Genomic DNA, 19,170 nt, shown 5'->3' on the forward strand with positions numbered 1-19,170 from the left:
AAAGGGTTATTTTAAGGGAATGGAAATCTGCGTCCCCACCTTGCTTTAAGATATGGTTGAATGATATGGTATCCTGTTTGTACCTGGAGGAGCTGCACTACACTTTGTCAGACACCCACCGCAAATTCCGTAAGATCTGGGGGCCTTTCACGGACCATATTAAGAGAGAACAGTCTCAGGATGGGGTTTAATGGTATTAGATTGTGTTGTACTGTATGATGTGAATTGTTTTCCTATTCTCATGAGGTGAATTGCTTTCATGTAATTTGCTTGCTGGGCCCCTGCCCTTGATTTGGGCCTTTTTTGACCTCACTTCTTCCCAGCTCGAATGGACCTCTCAATCTTCAAAACCTGTGGACATTCTTTTCAATTTTTGGACTGGAATATATAGACACATACTGTTGTATTCTGTATGAACTGGCAGTTTGTTTTGTTTAATCCTGTATTTTTGGTGTTTGTCTGTTCATACTCCCTTTATCACTGTTATGCAGAAAATCTTTAAAATAAAATTATAAAAAAAAGAAATAAAAGAAATTATGAGTAGTATTCACTTTTTTAGGAGCAAAAGTCTAAAGCAGGGTTTTCTTAATGTCTGGACCAGAGGCGTTAGGCCTGGGCGTCCCCGGCTATAGCCCTGAATATTTTATGAATGACCCTCTCTTTCTCTTTTTTTAAATTTTTTTAATTTATTTATTTTTTTATACAAAAATAAGTATAATAGAATAATAAAGCCCCAGAATGGCACATACAAAGTATTTTCCAAGGCACTCGCAGTTCTTACATTTTTGTTGTAGAACTTACTGTATGGTAGAACTGTAACTTTGTCCAGTTTATTTTTCCGGCGAATAAAACCGGCAGCTACATCCCAGCTAACAATTTTTGTTTCCAAGAACGTTATGGGAACGTTCGTTTTTTGGTTGCGCGAACGTTCCCTGATGGTTAGGTTTGGTTGTGTTTTGGTTGTGTTTTGGTTATTATGGAAAGTTGGTTGAACGTTCTGGGAAAGTTCGTTTTTGGTTACATCGAACGTTCTCAGAACGTTCCCCTAACGTTGCAACCTTTAGAGAACGTTCCCCTAACGTTCTTTTTTACATTCCCCTAACCTTTAACAAACTTTAACAACAATGATACTAATTTTATTATTACTTTAAACTGTCTGCATGAGTAGGAATGAATTATTATATATTAGCAGGAATGAATGAACAGGCAAACTTCATGGGATTTAAAACTTTAATTTACAATATACAAAGAAGAATAAACAAAATGCAAAACAGATAAGGATGTAGAGTACAAAGTAATTGTGCAAATGTATTATGCAAGATGCATGTTGGAATGATAATGTATGTAATGTGTAGGTGAATGGCCAAAGTGGGGATGAGCCCACTTATCAGCAGTTCAGGAGAGTGATGGCAGTGGGAAAGAAGCTGTTGTTGTGTCTGGTTGTTTTTGTGTGCAGGGATCTGTAGCGCCCGCCAGAGGGGAGGAGGCAGGAGGATGGCAGCAGTGTAGAAGATGGACAGCTCTTGCTCTTGCTTCCGCAAAAAAATAGAGCTCCATGGTTTTGAAGACTCAGTCCTTCTCAGCTGACCTAAAAAGAAAGAAACAAAAGTTTGATATGTCATACTAAGAATAAGGCAAGTCACTCGGCGGTAGTGTAGCCCAGAGACTTTCTAATGGGGAGACACAGCATCCATAGAAATGCATGGGGTTAGTTTGTAAAGCCAGTATGGCAGCTGTGTAGCCTAAACGTATTCCGTCTCTTCCTGTATGCTTCCCCATTCACTTAAATAGGAAAATAGCTTGCCGATAACTGCCCAAAGTACGTTGCAAGGTGGCCGCCGAGTGACTTGCCTAAAATGACTGATTGTACTGGCTATCATGTATGTACGTACACTAAAACTAATTGAAAGAGCTGGTATGTCTTATTTGTAACAACAACGCAAGCAGGTTAACACGATGACACAAAACATACAATGCGGCAACATCATGCACAACAGCAAATAAAGCGCAATATATATATGCAAAGCGCAATATACAGTACAGGCCAAAAGTTTGGACACACCTTCTCATTCAATGGGTTTCTTTATTTTCATGACTATTTACATTGTAGATTCTCACTGAAGGCATCAAAACTATGAATGAACACATATGGAATTATGTACTTAACAAAAAAGTGAGAAATAACTGAAAACGTCTTATATTTTAGATTCTTCAAAGTAGCCACCCTTTGCTTTTTTTGATAACTCTGCAAACCCTTGGTGTTCTTTCAATGAGCTTCATGAGGTAGTCACCTGAAATGGTTTTCACTTCACAGGTGTGCTTTGTCAGGGTTAATTAGTGGATTTTTTTCCCTTATTAATAAAAAAAGCAAAGGGTGGCTACTTTGAAAAATCTAAAATATAAGACATGTTTTCAGTTATTTCACACTTTTTTGTTAAGCACTTAATTCCATATGTGTTCATTCATAGTTTTGATGCCTTCAGTGAGAATCTACAATGTAAATAGTCATGAAAATAAAAAGGAAACTCATTTGAATGAGAAGGTGTGTCCAAACTTTTGGCCTGTACTGTATATGCAGTCAATTTAAAGCGCAACTCTCGCCACAATGCAACCTAGGAGCTTTTTGTGAATGTACCAGAGTCGAACTTTCGTTTAAAAGCATAATTGGGACGGAAACGCCACTTTTAAGATTGATCGTATTGTCGTTTTCGGGTCAAATGGCTTTTTGAATGGGAGAACTAGAGGCTACTTTTATTGCATCAAAATCACTATATGTAAAACACTAAGAAGGCTCGACACAACATGAAACTTTGCACGAAGTCTCACCAGGGGATTTACACATGAACTCGAGCATTGAGAACTTTGTTTGTGCACAAAGAGTTTACCAAAAAGAAAGTTTTGAACAAGTCGCTGCTTGACTGGCAAGATGGCAACGAGGGGAAAAACAAATGCTGAAGTGAGTTGTTGAACCTTTTTTGGTCAACCTGATCAAAACCGGAATATAACAAAGCACTACGAGGGAAAGGGCTTACGGTTAAACCCAAACCGTTGCATTACAACCATAATAACTTCATGAAACTGTAACGTATTTCACTTACTTTTTCGTGAGATCGTTTGGCGAAGCAAATTGAATCTTCTTTCTTTGTCCGTGTATCGCATGGATGTATTAAAGCGCCCATATTATACTCATTTTCAGGTTCATAATTGTATTTTAAGGTTGTACCAGAATAGGTTTACATGGTTTAATTTTCAAAAAACACCATATTTTTGTTGTACTGCACAGCTCTCTCTCACTGCTGCAGATCCTCTTTTCACCTGGTTTCTGTTTTGGCTACAGAGTGAGACCTCTTTTCTTCTTCTTCTTCTGTACTATCTTTGATTGCACTCGCACATGCTCAGTAGCTCAGATGTAGATCATGTCAGCTAGCTAGCTCCATAGAAGTAAAAGACAAGCTGTTTCTCCAACTTCAGTCAGTTACAAGGCAGGATTAGCTGGGAGACTTCTAAATGAGGGCGCACATGTAAGTAGTTCTTTTGTAGATTATGGTGAACTTGTGTGTGTTGTAGCAGTGCTTTGCTATTGAGAACAAGGTACCATGCTAGTGTTAGCATTAGCGTTAGCATGCTAACGCTAACGCTACGAGCTAACGGTTGCGGTTAGCCAGCTCATTTCGGATTGTGACGTCACACTCCGAGCCGATTTTGAACAGCTCACCAGGAGACTGTTTTAAGTATTTTCATTTAATACAGTTAAAAAAAAAAAGAAATCAAGCACAAAAGTATTGTTTTTAACAAAATTGATATCAGCCTAAAAATAAATATATTCTCTTGCTATGTTGTTTATCTTACTTAGATTTTATAAGACCAATCATTTTTGAGTGAATCTAAATCAAGTGACTGCAAACCTTTTATATGCTACTTCAAAAACTTAAATGGAGCTGGTTTAAATAAACATTTCAAAACCGCACTCAGAACAACCAAAAACTACCAAAAACTACCAAACGGGAACGTTGTGTGGAGGTAACAGTGCAAACACAGGAGAACGTTTCAGTTGGTTGGTTCCCCTAACGTTTAGGGAACGTTATAACCATGAGGGAACGTTCCCTAAACGTTAGTTTTTGGGTTGGTTCGAACTAACCTTTAGAGAACCAGAAACTACGTTCCCTAAACGTTCTGTGTTAGTGGGGATGCGGGGTCTGACCAGTAGGGGTGGGCGATATGGACAAAAAATTATATCTCGATATTTTTAGATAATTAGATGATATCCTATAAAAATAATTCAGTTACTTAATCACTGATGCTAATAATGGGCACAATGTTGAATGAAAACTGTTCTTATTTATTTTCTTTAAAATGTAAGTATTCAAGTAAAAACAATTAAAAGACATACAAAATACTAATTGAACTAGTGTAGGAACATTGAACTGAGTACACATTCAGTTGTACACTTCTGCTGTAATGTAAATTGTGTAGCATACAAGCAAGATGAAATCATAATAATAAACAAAGGGCTCTGTTCTGTAACATTGCACACAACCATGTCCTTGGAAGCAGTCCTGGAGATGAGATAGGGCCGTGTCAGGCCAGGTTCTGATAGTTCTACTTGGCTATATAGTATAGTCCTTCTGACCGCGACGTATGCTGGGATCAGGAGTAATTGGATGATACCTGACTTGCCCAGGTGAGGGAGAGGCGTAGTTCTATATGCTTTCTTGATGTTGGAGTATACATGGTCTAGTGTGTTCTTCCCTCTAGTAACACAATCTACATGCTAGAAAAAAAGCTGGGGAGTACAGACTTTAAGGACGCCTTGTTTAAGTCCCCTGCTACAATATTTATCCCCCCCGCGCTGCAGTTTGTTCACTATGGTTAGCAGTGAGCCAAACTTGTGCTAACGTTAGCATCAGGGGCTATGTGGACGGCAGTGTGCTGTTTTTGTGGTAAATAAAATGGCCTGTATATTAGCGACATGGCTTTCAGGTCTGGTGAGCATTGCTGGGCAACGATCCTGCTGTAGGTACGCCATTCATTATCCACAAAAATGCACAGTCCTCCTCCTCTGGTCTTGCCGGAGTTCTTGTCTCGATCCTGCCGGTAGCTAGCTCGGCGTGCTAGCTGCCGACAACAATCCAGGAGCGCCCGGTCTGGCTATGTCCTCCGGGATGTTATGAGCCGCCTGGAAGGCTCTCGTAACGGCTGTGTTGTATCGTAGTTGTGTATTGATTAGTTCACTGTGGCTGTACTTGTATAAATATGCACCGACAGCAGAGCTAGTAGCCGCTGCACAATAGCGCACCACCATCTTTGTTGACATTATTGAATGTGTAGCGTTCCAATGCGTGTTTTGAAGTGTTTTTTTTTTCTAATTTAAATACTCAATAATGTCAATTTGTACATTGTTAACACAACAATGATGATATTATCGTATACGATATATCGCCCACCCCTACTGACCAACATGATGTATTTGTTGCCATCACTTAGCAACCGTGAGGAAAGTTGTGAAAGGTGAAATTTTCGGAGGAATCATTGCCAAATCAGTCTAATACATTGATGCCATTAACACAAAGTTTAGGAGTGCAATGATTTTGTTTGAAGTTCCTGTGCAGTGACGTTTAGTCTATGGTTCAAACTCAAACACACGGAGCTTTGAAGCAAACCTGTGCGTCGCTTTAATGTCCAGTCTTTTTTTTTAAAGATGTTTTGTTTTTGGCATTTTTAGGGTTTTATTGACAGGACAGCTGAAGAAATGAAAGAGGGGGAATGACATGCAGCAAAGGGCCCGCTGCCTCGAGGAGTAAACCTCTATATATGGGCGCCCACTCTACCAACTGAGCTATCCGGGCGCCCTAGTTTCCAGTCTTTTTGTAAAAATAGAGATGAGCAGCGCCGCTTCCGTGGTCTGTGCATTTTCAGGTTTATAAAAGACACGCTGCTGTGGGCATGCTGCGGTAGATGTGACGCGTTTGTGCTCAGTATATTTCTGCCGTAGTTTCGGTTTTCTACCTCCGATGTAGAGCAGCGTACAGCCACTTCCCTAAACTTTGTCTCATTCAGAGACCAGAGACCCAAACAGAGCTCTGTGTCTGTCAGAAGGTCTGAGATCTACCATATCAGCAGAGCAATCACTTAATGCACAGCAGACTATGGTGCAGATAGATTATTTTCTGAAATATATTGACTGTATTCTTGTAATAGCCTATTATCACTCATTATCACTCAAAGTATTACGACTCCTCCAAATCACAGAGAACACAGATCTTTTTTTGAATGTGCACAAAGTTTTGAACATGAGCAGAAATCTTGCTCAAACTATTACAGTCCAGGGTTTTATTATCTCATTAAAATGAATTGATGTATCATTGAGGTGAATAACTGTCATATGCAAATTTTAGGAGGTTACTTCCCCAACAAAAGACGCAAAAGAGGGAAGAGTAAATTATGCCAAGGCTACATGTGTGCTGACTCGGATAATTAGAAAAGTCGATCAACAGGAGAATAAATAGTTGAAAGCAATACAGAATGCCTAAGAGCCTTACTGCAAAATATTCTATTATGTTTTTATTTTTTGAATAGTCCCCTATGTTTCCCTTCACATAAAGATATTTCCCATGTAAATTGATTCAGAAAAGGTAGAAATCGGTGCATAACAATTGACCGAAATGCAGGAACTTAAGTGTTTAACGCTTTTCTGTGGGAGGACCCCCAGCTTCATAAGTTGCCTCACAGATCAGGAAACAAAACCTTGGCCTTTAGGTTGCCAGGCCAGTTATGATTAGGCCAAATGTTGGTGCCATCTAATTAACATCTACAAACTGGGGCTAAAATGAACATACACTGGCTATTAACAACCTGGGCAAGCTAATTGCTGTTTTGCATTGGATTACATTCATTTAAATGGGTCTGGGCTAAACCCCGAACCTCCTCAAGTCTTAGAAACGCCCCTGGTCTGGATCAAAGTCTGCATCCGGGCCGAATTGCAAGTCAATTCAGACCCAGCCCATACCTTGTGTTGAATGAATACAATACCTTATCAAGTGTGTAACATCTTCTATTTTTAAATGCATTTTATGCTGATCGATAAATTGTAAGTGACGTTGAATATACAGTAGATAAGAGGTGTAACAGACTGTAGTTGATTCCTTTGGTTGGTTGGTTGAAATGTTCTAAATCAAAATGTAATAGGATACATAAGTTGGACTTATTTTTACAACTGAAATACATTTCTTGTTGTTATAAAGTAGTCTACTGAAAAATGGTGCCGTTGGGTACTGGTTCCTAATTCCAGGTAGTGATACTGGTACAAAAGTTAACCAGGAAACAGAGTACTGGCCTTGAATCCATGTTGCTTAAAAGTTATAAATAAGTTAATTAAATGTTATTTTTTTCTTATTGCCAATCATTGTTGGGCAAGTTACTTCGAAAATGTAATACATTATAGAATTCAAGTTACTATCATTTGAGAATAAATAATTTTATTACCATATTACTGTCTTTGAATTGTAATGCTTTACACTACTTTTGAGTTACTTTCAGCAAAATTACCGCACAAGTATGACTTGACAGGTAGCTTGTGAACTTCACCACGGGATCAACAAAGTCTCATATTTATCCAATTTAATACATTATCATTTATTTATTCATTATATTTTGTATTATTAATCTGACTCTGCAAAGTACCTAAAGCTATAACATAAATAGTGAAGTAAAACGTAGGCTACAATACTTGACTCTGGATTTTAGTAGAGTAGAAGTATATCAAGTAGGAGAAAATGGAAGGTACCTAACAATTGTATTGAAGTACAGTATAGTTACTTTCCAGTTCTTATAAAATGTAATGCTAATACGTGTAGCAAGCCTAAATGTTAATTCTCGGCGCTGACATACCGTTACCTGTTGGGCCGCAGATGTTGTCTGTACAGTCTCTGGTTCTGGCTCAGACCACGGGAACAGACACAGGACAGCCACTCGCTTCAACGCAGCATAATAACTCCTGAAAATAATGGGTAGGGTTGGGTATTGTTTGGGTTTTTTCAGATACCGGTGCTAAAGCGATACTTTTAAAATGGTGCCGGTGCCTAAATGGTCCTTGAGCCGATACTTTTAAAAGAAGTTACAAAAGGCAAAAGAGAAACCCAGAAGAACAGTCAGCGACATTTAAAGGCGTGATAGAATGATTATATAGGGTATTTCACACTGTTCCTTATGGTCTCCTAATGGGGTATGTAACATTGGTTGGGCTGAAAATGGCCTGGTTGATATTTTATTGGCCCTTATGCATCCCTGTGTTTTGGCCCTATTTGTAACAAGAGCTTTTCTTCCAAATATGGTATGCTCATGAATATTTAGATGAGCTGCGCGCTGATTGGTTGAGCGACTTGCCATACGCACACATTAGAGATGCGCGCTGATTGGTTGAGCGAATCCCCAATACACATACATTAGAGAAGCGACAGAATCTCATATTCCAGACACTGCAATGTTTCATTACCAAATTCACTTCTGGGACTTTTTTAAGCGAGAAATCAACTATATAAAGCTCAAATATGGGCCGTTTTGAAAATTGATGGCTAATTGCAAATTTGGTAAGACGTGTCGGACTTCAGGAGTTCCACACAGTCTGACGAGAAAGCGGCAGCCTGCTGGGCTCCATACCCAGGGCAAAGTCACCCTTTGTGGATACTGCATACGGGGCTCCGCGGCCAGCTGCCGGCATAACTATAATATATTTACGGTTTGAATTTCGTCACGCAACTTATATAACATCATTCCCCAATGTCTTATAAAGCTAACCGTTGTGTCCGATTTTTGATTTTAAGGCATTTTTATGAACGCAAGGCGTCTTTGTAGGACGAGCAGCTGCTTGCTATATGTCCCATTCATTACAATGGGGAAATACCGCAGCTAGCTAGCTACACTGTCGCCATAACCAAATTATATTTACAGTTTGAATTTCGTCACGCAACTTATATAACATCATTCCCCAATGTCTTATAAAGCTAACCGTTGTGTCCGATTTGATTTTAAGGCATTTTTATGAACGCGAGGCGTCTTTGTAGGACGAGCAGCTGCTAGCTATATGTCCCATTCATTACAATGGGGAAATATCGCAGCTTGCTCACTTTCGCATAACTAAAGTATATTTACAGTTTGAATTTCGTCACGGCATGAATATTACAGGTTCCTCAAGGTCTTACAAAGCTTAGCTAACACTTTTCCAATTTCGGATTTCAATTGAATGTATTTTTGTGAATGTCAGAGTTAGGAGGAGGCTAGCTAGCTCTCATTGATGGACTCCATCTCACCGCGGCTCTATCAATGAGACTCGCGGACAAGAGGCATTTATTTCCCCGATTGTTTGTTTAAATAACTCAACACACATACCCATTATAAGATTTACTGGAACCTGCGGGCTGCGGTAAAAGATTGCGGGCGTAACAAGCTCGCTGACACTGCGGTCAGGGTGGCGATGTAGCAACCCAGGCAGCACCAACACCGGCGCTAAACTCCGACACACAGTCGGAGAAAATTTGCAATTAGCCATACTGTTTTCGTAAAGCGGCCCATATTTGAGCTTTATATGGTTGATTTCTCGCATAAAAAAGTTTCAGAAGTGAATTTTGTAATGGAATAGCAGAGATCTGCGTGACCTAGCTAGATTCAGAAGACTACCTGATCTCAGGTCAGTTGTGTAGCCTATGTAAATGTTGGGGCGTGACCGTTCTCTTAATATACCCATGGCCGTGACAAAGGTTCCGGATTTTGAGATGCTTACGCAAGCAACTAGCTTTGTTGAGATTCGCCCGTTTTCAGCGGCAGTTTCAAAATATGAGATTTTCATAGTAAAGGGGTGTCAATGGGATTTTGAGCTTCTTCTGTCCCATTTACCCACCGAACTGTCGTTATTCAACTAAGACAGGGTAAAATCGGTTTTGCATTCTATCACCCCTTTAAGGAACAAGATTTTTATTGCTAAGGCCTAGGGGTGTGACGAGACACTCGCTCACGAGACAAGACGAGACACGAGATTGGGGTCACGAGAGCGAGACGCGATTTTAACACTAATTTAAAGAAAACTTCAGTTAAGAAATATGACTGGGAAAAATAGTCTTTACTCAGAGAACCAAGGTTACAAGCTAGGGGTGTGACGAGAGCGCTAACGTAACCGCGACGCAAACACATCACGAGATTGGGTTCATGAGAACGAGACGGATTTCTCGGTCGCGGTGAAAAGTTGTCTCTGCGGAGGCGATGTGATGTCAGCGTGATAGAGCGTGGAATTACTATTGAAAATCCCCCTGCCACTTTTAAATCATTTGTGTGGCAACATTTTGGTTTTCCTGCGGAAATAATAAACGGCGAAAGAGTGACAGACAAGACGAACACAATATGTAAACATTGTAAGAAAAAATGCCGTATAACGCGGCTAACACGAGCACTACGCAAAAACACTTACAGCACCACCACAGCTCTCTATCTAACTCACTGCACTTCCGCGCGACGTGCGCAGTAGTTAGTAGTACGGCATTTCTTTCTTACAATGTTTACATATTGTGTTCGTCTTGTCTGTCACTCTTTCACTCTTTTCACCTCGACGAGAAATCTCGTCACGCGAGATCTCGCGAGATCTCGTCACACCCTTACTAAGGCCATATGGTCAAAATTAAATGATTTATTAATAATGTAATAACAATAAATCATAACAATAACTTATTTCACCAGTAAATTGCTGTTAAACGACAAAAACAACCACCAGATGGGAAAAGGGTATTTTACAATAACTTTGAATGCACCTCCTTAGGTTACCAGTTTCAAGTGAAAGTGTGAAAGTTTTCACACGCAGTTAAAGTGTCTGTGTTGTTTTTCCAACAACGGCAGCCTGTTACGTTCCGGTGTTGGAATCCTCTACAGTGAAATACAGTCACACTTTACACCGTTTAATGTTAGCTGTCAGCATTTTAACCAGGGCATGAAGTTAACTTTTTTGACCACCAGCCACTGAGGCACTTTTTTTTTTTTTGCCTCATAAAAGGTGAAAAACAGGACTTGCTGTGTCTCTATGATCCTATCCTGTCCTATTCATGGTAGCCTACTCGTCATCACGTGCTGTAGTAGGGGGGCCCGCCTTGATAATACTGCATAGGGGTCCGGTGTTGGCTCGTTACGCCACTGCATATAAGAGATGAGAGGACTGACAAAATCAGGAGTAGCCTACGTGCATCACAACAACAACAACACCACTTGTGAATGTGGACCATAACACATGAGTTGTTGCAAAAACATTGCAACTTTTTTTGTATATTTCTTAAAAATAAAAAAATAAATAAAAAGAAAACTTGTTTTGGGGAGAATAATAATTAGTACTATTATTTATTACCTTTACCAAAAAGGCTCAGGATGATGATGTTGGTATAATATGAAAATGGCTGGTGGATTTAAGACACAAAATAATAATTTATTGAATGAATCAAACATGAACATATCTGTCAGTGGCTTGTTGATCTTTACATTGTTAGTTAATTTCCTATCCTGGGCTGGGACTCACATTCATACGGTTTCATATTGGACTTTAACTTATCATTGCACTTACAATAAAGTAGCTGTCCTCAATTTAGGTCATCCTATAGGTCTCATCTGCGTTTTTTCCTGCATCCACGGTGTGTGATTGTGTGTGTGTGTGTGTGTGTTTGTGTGTGTGCGCGCGCCAGTCTCGGGGGGGAAAACGGAGCAACAGGCCCGCCTGCTGCAGACAGCTGACAAGATGAAACAGCAGCAACTTTCAGAGACTTAAGAGTGAAAAATCGTTACAGCGTACATTGATGTTACAATGTATACATGTTGGCATGACGGTCTTCCGCTGTACGTTTTGTTGGTAATGTGAGATGTTTGAGTCACACACGTGTCGTCTTCATAACATAAACAAGGAAATGAATTTGACCCGTTCTCACTCCCGCTTGGTCAGTGGCTGCGTGATGGGGAGCCCCGGCTGTCAATCAATGTCTTCCAGTGATGCGGGCCCCTGATTGGACCAGGCCCGTAAGCAACCGTGTACCAAGGGGGTAAGCTTCGCTTCAGAACTCGAACCTCCCATGGGATCGCTTTGTTGCTACAAAGCGATCACCTCCCGTTAGCATTCCGTTGACCGCCATTTTGTTTTTACGTCACTTGACTGCGAATAACTTTACATCTGAAGCATTTAAAGACTCTATTTGTCCACTGTTTATTTCTAAAGAAACACGACAATGTATAAAAGGCTCCATTACCTTGTACCTCACGTTCTGGCCCCGTAGCAGACGTTTTTGTAAAAATAGGCTAACGATTGTGTCATAACCAAGTGACTTACTGTCGCACAGTAGAGGAATTACCGTATAGTACAGGAGAAGCTCGCAGGCAGTTTCGACTTACATTAGCTGTTTAGGTTTAATTACTAATGTTAACTAGCATGTTAGTTAGCAATAATTAGCCTGTGCTTATGTTATCTCCTTACATATACCTACGCTCTCCGTCTCTGTAAGATTGGGAATGATTGATATTTCTCTTGGCACAGCTACCAGAAGACTTACAACTTTCAGACACGTTGCTCCCGTCACATTTACATTGTCTCTGTCAGTTGGAGGCTGCGCAGTAAAGCAAGAGATCACCGGAAAAGTGCTCCTAATAGCCTTCACTGGTCTCCGTCCAGAGCAACGGGGTCTATTGTTCCATTATATATATGTCAATGGAGAAGCCATAGACAGTATATAAGAAGGGAGAAGCCAAGAAGCCAAGCTTGCAGTCAATCGGGTGGGCGTGGAGGCATGCAGTCAAGTGAGAAGGTGAAGCCCATAGAGAGTTTATGAAAAGAATCGGAACAAAATATTTCAGCTTTATTATATATAATATTTCAGTTTTCAGCAACGTTTTGATGGATTGGAATTACTCATACTTCGATATGTAGCAAATGAATTTATATGAAGTAACATTTATCCACGAACAAGTAGGCTATGATATTTTAAGAAATGTATATGTTGTTAAATAATGAGGGTTAAGAGGTATAGCTACACAGGGGATGGGGAAATTATACAGGCAATGGAGAAAAAAAAACGTATCCATGTGTTCTGCTCTTATAATGCTACTGTTAATACACTGCACATAGCCTTACTGTAAACCATACCACTTGGTTAACTGTATACTACTGTCTACACTGCACTATGCCATATACTGTTTATACTACACTACCTGTCTATACTGTACTTTTTTTGCACTTGAAACTGCATTGAATTGTCTCTGTACTTGTACTCTGCACAATGACATTGAAGAGAAATATAATCAAATCTAATCTAAAGGTGTCTTGACACCTCCCTTATCAATATTCACTGTGTAGGCCACTGACTTTGAATATATATCATTATAAAGTTCTACCACATAAGTAATAAAACCACATGACATTTCTGTCAAAGCATGTCTACTTGAAGTGTCTACTGTGTGTTTCAATAATAAATATGTAATCATTTGGTTAATAATATTGCTTTATTACAAGTTGAAATAGTAAAACACAAATAAAAACATATAAAAAAGTAATAATAATAAATAAATAAAAAATCCCTATCCCTGTTAAGGCTGTATATACAACCCAGAACACAGAGATACCACTCAGGACACAGATAAACAGTTCAAGTATTTATTAGGCATAAATACTCAGAGGAGATGAACAATCAAGGCTGAGCTTGTAGTCTTCTGGGAATGGACTGCAGCTTGAGGGAACCAGGCAGTGGCAGATCTGAAGAAGTTCCGAGTAGAATCCAGGAGAAGCAGGTGGTTGTGTCTGAGAGTCGTGAGGCAGGCAGCACGGCAGAGCACGGCAGGTAGGAAGCAGGTAACAGCGGGATCTGCACAGAGGAACTGAAGTTAGACAGAGAAAATACTAAATCACGAAAATTTCTAGAAATACGTGCAGGGATACTGCGCCAAGTTACCACGTAGGAGCAGGGGCGTAGGCAGAAATAGTATTTTGGGCGGGCCAGTACAAAAGTGGGTGGGCCATTTTCTAAAAGACGGAGTAGCAAAAAGGACTAACTAACCTTCCAACATACTGCATTACAACGGCATTATAACAGTACTGTCTCCAACATGCTCAACCAACAAAGCTCCGTCTAAAAAGTTTGTACACAACAATATAGACAAAAACCTGTAGATTGTAACATATTCAGGCTAAAATATATTTGCACCGGCAGAAACGGCAGCATTAATGCAGCCAATTGGCTCTGCACAGCACTGTTATAAAATTAACCCTTTTATTGCACAAAGTGGCAACTAAACATGAACACACACAGCAGAGAAGGCATTTACATACTGCAGGACATAGAATAGCCTACAGTACATTGGACGGAAATCACACATGTAACAATGCAACAGCATTGTTGCTTCAGGACTATACGGTCAGATCATGAGCAGCAAATGGCTACCAGCAGTAAAAGAAAATCAAAGAATGAAAACTTCCAGCCAAGCATTGTTTAGCTAAATTATGAAAGATATAATGAAAAGTGGCCAGCAAAGCGCCAAATCTTAGACTGTGTATTAAGTCCACGGCAGTGACAGGATCAAAGAAAACTCAAAACTAGGTCACTCACACAGAAGTTATCTTCTTATTTAATGTGGGCAAAACACAAACGCGTTTCAGCTAGAAGCCATCATCAGTATTCACCATTTCTTACTAAAATAGGAAGGTTACTAGGTTAGCTAGGTTACTTAATTAATAACACAAGAAGCGTGAAAGACGTTTGACTTAATGTTACCTGTGTGAGGGCCTCTTTTCTCTCTCTGATGGGCTGTCAGTTTCTCGCTGCTGGAAATGTCTGCACATACTGCAGAAAAGCTCGTCCTTATTTACACTGGATTCCATCCAAGAAAACTGTCCATACCACTTTAAAGAGAAGCCATTGTTGTCGCAGTAACTTTTAACAGTGCATTGCTTAACACATCCGTGGTAGCTAGCTACGTTGTCTAAACAGCCAGCTAGCTAACGTTAGCTGCTGAAGGCAGCCCGGAGAGTCCGCCTGTTGTTACCATAGCAACCAACTACGTTCCGAAGGCGTTTGATCTAATTGTTTGATTGTTTGGTTTAAACAGTTTTGTTTTAATCAGAAGAAAATACACATTAAACACACTACACTAGCTAGTCCTGTTATTATTTCTTTTTTTGCATATATTTGAATATTTTTCATAACAAAACGTATTTTGATCAAACTTGGCTGGACGGGCCAGTGAGTAAAGTGGGCGGGCCAGTGCCGCCCTGGCCCATTACTGCCTACGCCTCTGCGTAGGATCATGTAACAATCTAGCGCTGAAGAGGTGAACAGCCCGGGTATAAATACTGCAGGTGTGAATCGTGGAATGTGCATCAGCTGTGCCAGCATCAGTATCACCCCTACTGGATTAAGACTCTCAAGCCTTCAGCTAAATTATTTTAAAAATATCATTAACCCTAGTGGATAAATGAACTTCATCCCTAAGAAACAGTTCAGACTTGTCAAATTCAATTTGAGGGTGATGCACGATACCCCCCTGCATTCCCAAGACAAAAGTAGCCATGACACTGTTCACCCATTTACGGGACTTGTCAATTTTCCCCGGATGGCCCGATCTCCACCGACGTCTCTGGGTGATGTCAGACAGCACGATGATCATCTGAGGGAAACGCCGATGGAGATGTTGCAGATCCTGCTTCATCGCTGCGACGAGATCGATGCTCTTCCTGCATCCCAAGTCGTTCCCGCCGCAGTGAATCAGCAGGATATCCGGGGCTGCTCTTCCTCTAAGGGACCGGTTGAAGAAAGGAAGGAGTCCGTGCCATCGAAGTCCACCCCAGCCAAACCAGGTAGGCCAAGATTGGCCCCCATGGTCTCTCTGGCCCTCTCTTCCCCACGACGAATGTAGCTGCTGCCCATGATCCAAATCACTGGACCTGTTAATACCATACAGTAATCAAAATCATAAAAGTGTTTTTTTTATGTGAAAGTGTCAGTACACATATGTTAACACACACAAGTAACTTGTCTCAGGCCATAAACAAAACAGAAAAAGTCTATGCAGATATACAATAAATCACAAATGAATTGCTTATCTGTTTATTGAAATAATAATATGACAATATAGGTATTACACAACGTTTGAGGGCTTTGCATTATTTGCTACTGCTTACTGTTAAACCTTAATTATAGTGTGAAGTCATGCCATGTATTGATTTGCAGTGTGTCAGGTGGGTTACCTATTTGGACTTGAACTTTAGGCTTCATGGCCATTGTCTCTGCTGCTGTCCCCGAAGTGGAGGATCGGGACGGGTCCTAGAAAAATAAAAAGGCACAGTACAGAGCATGTTAGCTTTGGTATGACTAAATAACAACATTACAACTAACAGGTGACATCTTATTTTAGCACAATCTCATACAGTTCCAAAATATATCCTGGGGTCCTGTTTCTTCAGAGACGGCATTGTTTGCTAATTCAGTAGCTGACAGGGATTATATTTGGACCCAATCTGTTTTCTAGTTATACAATTCAAATCAACTTGTGTAATACTTCCTTTGGGCACCTACAATTGATTGTTAGGCATGGTGTAGGCTAACAGCTTAATGTTAGTATTTAAACCTATGTGGAAAGAAAAATGAAAAGGGCAACCCTCAGTTATATATGTTATTGGTGACATTATTGTCCATCTATTACCTATCTGTTATTCAACAGGCCAAAGCAGGCGCTTTTGTCCAAAGCGATTTACTGATTAACTTTTTCATATGACTGATTTGTCCATTTTCTTTTGCGATGTAGCTAGATAACAGTTGACGCCATTTTGTGGTTATATTCCGCCAAAATTAACGTTATACAACATGTGCAAGCAAGCATGTTATCTTTACCGATGCCTCAGCTAGCTTAAATGATATATAACTTAATCTGTCGTACTGGCGTTATATTTTAAAATAAATAAATGCTATGCAAAATGACCAAATAATTAATCATAATACTTAGCAAAAGTTGCTTGTCTAAAATTAACGTTACATGTGCAAGAAAGCATGTTATCTTTACCAATGCCTCAGCTAGTTTATGCATTAACTTAATCTGGCGTACTGGCGTTATATTTTCAAATAAATAAATACTATGCAAAACGACCAAATAATTAATCATAATACTTACCAAAAGTTGCTTCTCGGTCATCATCACGGTCTCTGTGAGATTCGTAATGACTGAGATTTCTCTTGGCACAGCTACTAGAAGACTTACAACTTTCAGACACGTTGCTCATGTCGCATTTACGTTGTCTCTGTCAGTTGGAGGCTGCGCAGTAAAGCAAGTGATCACCGGAAAAGTGCTTCTAATAGCCTTCACTGGTCTCCGTCCAGAGCAACGGGGTCTGTTGGTCCATTATATACTGTCTATGCCGTGTACCCTGCTTACCGATAGTTACGCATCTGAATCACTCAATTCTCATTGGCTACCCGCCAAAGTGGCAGGTAGATTGACAGTGTTACCCACCAATTGCAAAATTCACCCGCATTTGGCGGGTGTTAATTTCATGCCCTGATTTTAACCAAGTTTAAACCAGCTACTAGCTAATGGTAGGCTAATGTTACCTGCTGTCAAGCGTAGTGTTTACTAACGTGACATGCAGTGATGCTTCTGTTGCCTCTAACGTCCGTTTTGGAGCATCAGAGAGCAGCGCAGGCACTTCAGTGGCATCGAAATCCGTGTAGCTATTTGGTCTGGTAGATACTGGTCTTTTAGGCACCGGTGCCATATTAGCACCGGGTTTCGGTACCCACCGATCTTTTTTTTAAGATTTCTTTTGGCATCAAGGTCTTTATTGTGACAGTTCAGACATGAAAGGGAGAGAGAGGGGGAATGACATGCAGGCAGGTGCTGCAGGTTGGAATCGAACCCTCGGCCGCTGCGTTGAGGACTGAGCCTCAAATCAGATGTGGACCTTTGAGTAATACGTTTGAGAACCCCTGGTCTAAAGCCATGCTAGCTGCTCTGCTGCATATAGGCATAGCAGTGCTTTGAGCGAAACGCTAAAATAAGCATGCATGTAATGATGTTAAGATGATGAGATTTATAATTATAATAATGAACTTTATTTATTCAGCACTTTTCAAAACAAAGCTACAACATGATTACATGGTTGAATCAGGATATAAACATTTCAGGACTGCGATGAGGAAAATAAAATCAGGTAATTAAATCTAGTACTAAAAAAACAACAATTATACAAGATTCATAAATAAAAATAAAACACAAGGTATGTTGGAAACAAAACAATCGTAAAGGTCCCATGGCATGAAAATTTCACTTTGAGGTTTTTTAACATTCATACGAGTTCCCCCAGCCTGCCTATGGTCCCCCAGCGGCTAGAAATGGCGATAGGTGTAAACTAAGCCCTGGGTATCCTGCTCTGCCTTTGAGAAAATGAAAGCTTAGATGGGCCGGTCTGGAATCTTGCCCCTTATGAGGCCATAAGGAGCAAGGTTACCTCCCTTTCTCTGCTTTGCCCTTCTAGAGGGGGGGAAAAAAAAAAAAAAAAAAGGAGAGAGAGAGAGAGAGAGAGAGAGAGATGCTCCCACATCAGGGCCGCCCTCTCCTTCACTTGCTGTCTATCAGCTGTTCAGATTGTTCACCTTCTTCTAAAAATAACACTAAAGCAGAAACAGAAAACCCAAGACGTTATAAATTTTGTGTTATAAACTTTAAGCCCTTATTTCCACAGTTCCACAGTTTTCAATAAAAACTTTTATTTTTTATTTTTATGTATCTTGTTTTACATATCTTCTCCATAATGTCTTATCTCAACCCAATATGTTTCCATTTTCATTTAGAATGTTGTGGTTAGACTAGGGCTGGGCGATATATCGATATAAACAAATATATTGATATATTTTTAAATGAGATATGGAATTAGACCATATCGCATATATCGATATAGTTCAAATGTGATCCTTGCTCCCATAGATATGTCGCCGTGAGGTTCTAAACATACGTCAAAACCCGCCGCCATCTTGGAACAGGGGTCCGAAGCATTCAGATCAACGCTAAAGATGCCGGACTTTTGTACTGCTTAATTATGTGCGATAGAGGAAATGAAAAGAACAAACAGCATGGATAACATTTAACAGGTGACAATGTGTTTTATGATTATATATGCCG

General features: G+C 40.0%; 1 protein-coding gene across 1 annotated transcript in view; it reads left to right on the forward strand.

Annotated features, from left to right (window-relative positions):
* LOC120561858 (carcinoembryonic antigen-related cell adhesion molecule 5-like) overlaps nucleotides 1–19,170 on the forward strand; it is an 80,827-nt gene that overhangs the window by 18,179 nt on the left and 43,478 nt on the right. The gene's annotated exons all lie outside the window — the stretch shown is intronic.

The sequence above is a fragment of the Perca fluviatilis genome, chromosome 7, assembly GCF_010015445.1.
Source record: "Perca fluviatilis chromosome 7, GENO_Pfluv_1.0, whole genome shotgun sequence".
In the NCBI taxonomy this organism is placed as follows: Eukaryota; Metazoa; Chordata; class Actinopteri; order Perciformes; family Percidae; genus Perca; species Perca fluviatilis.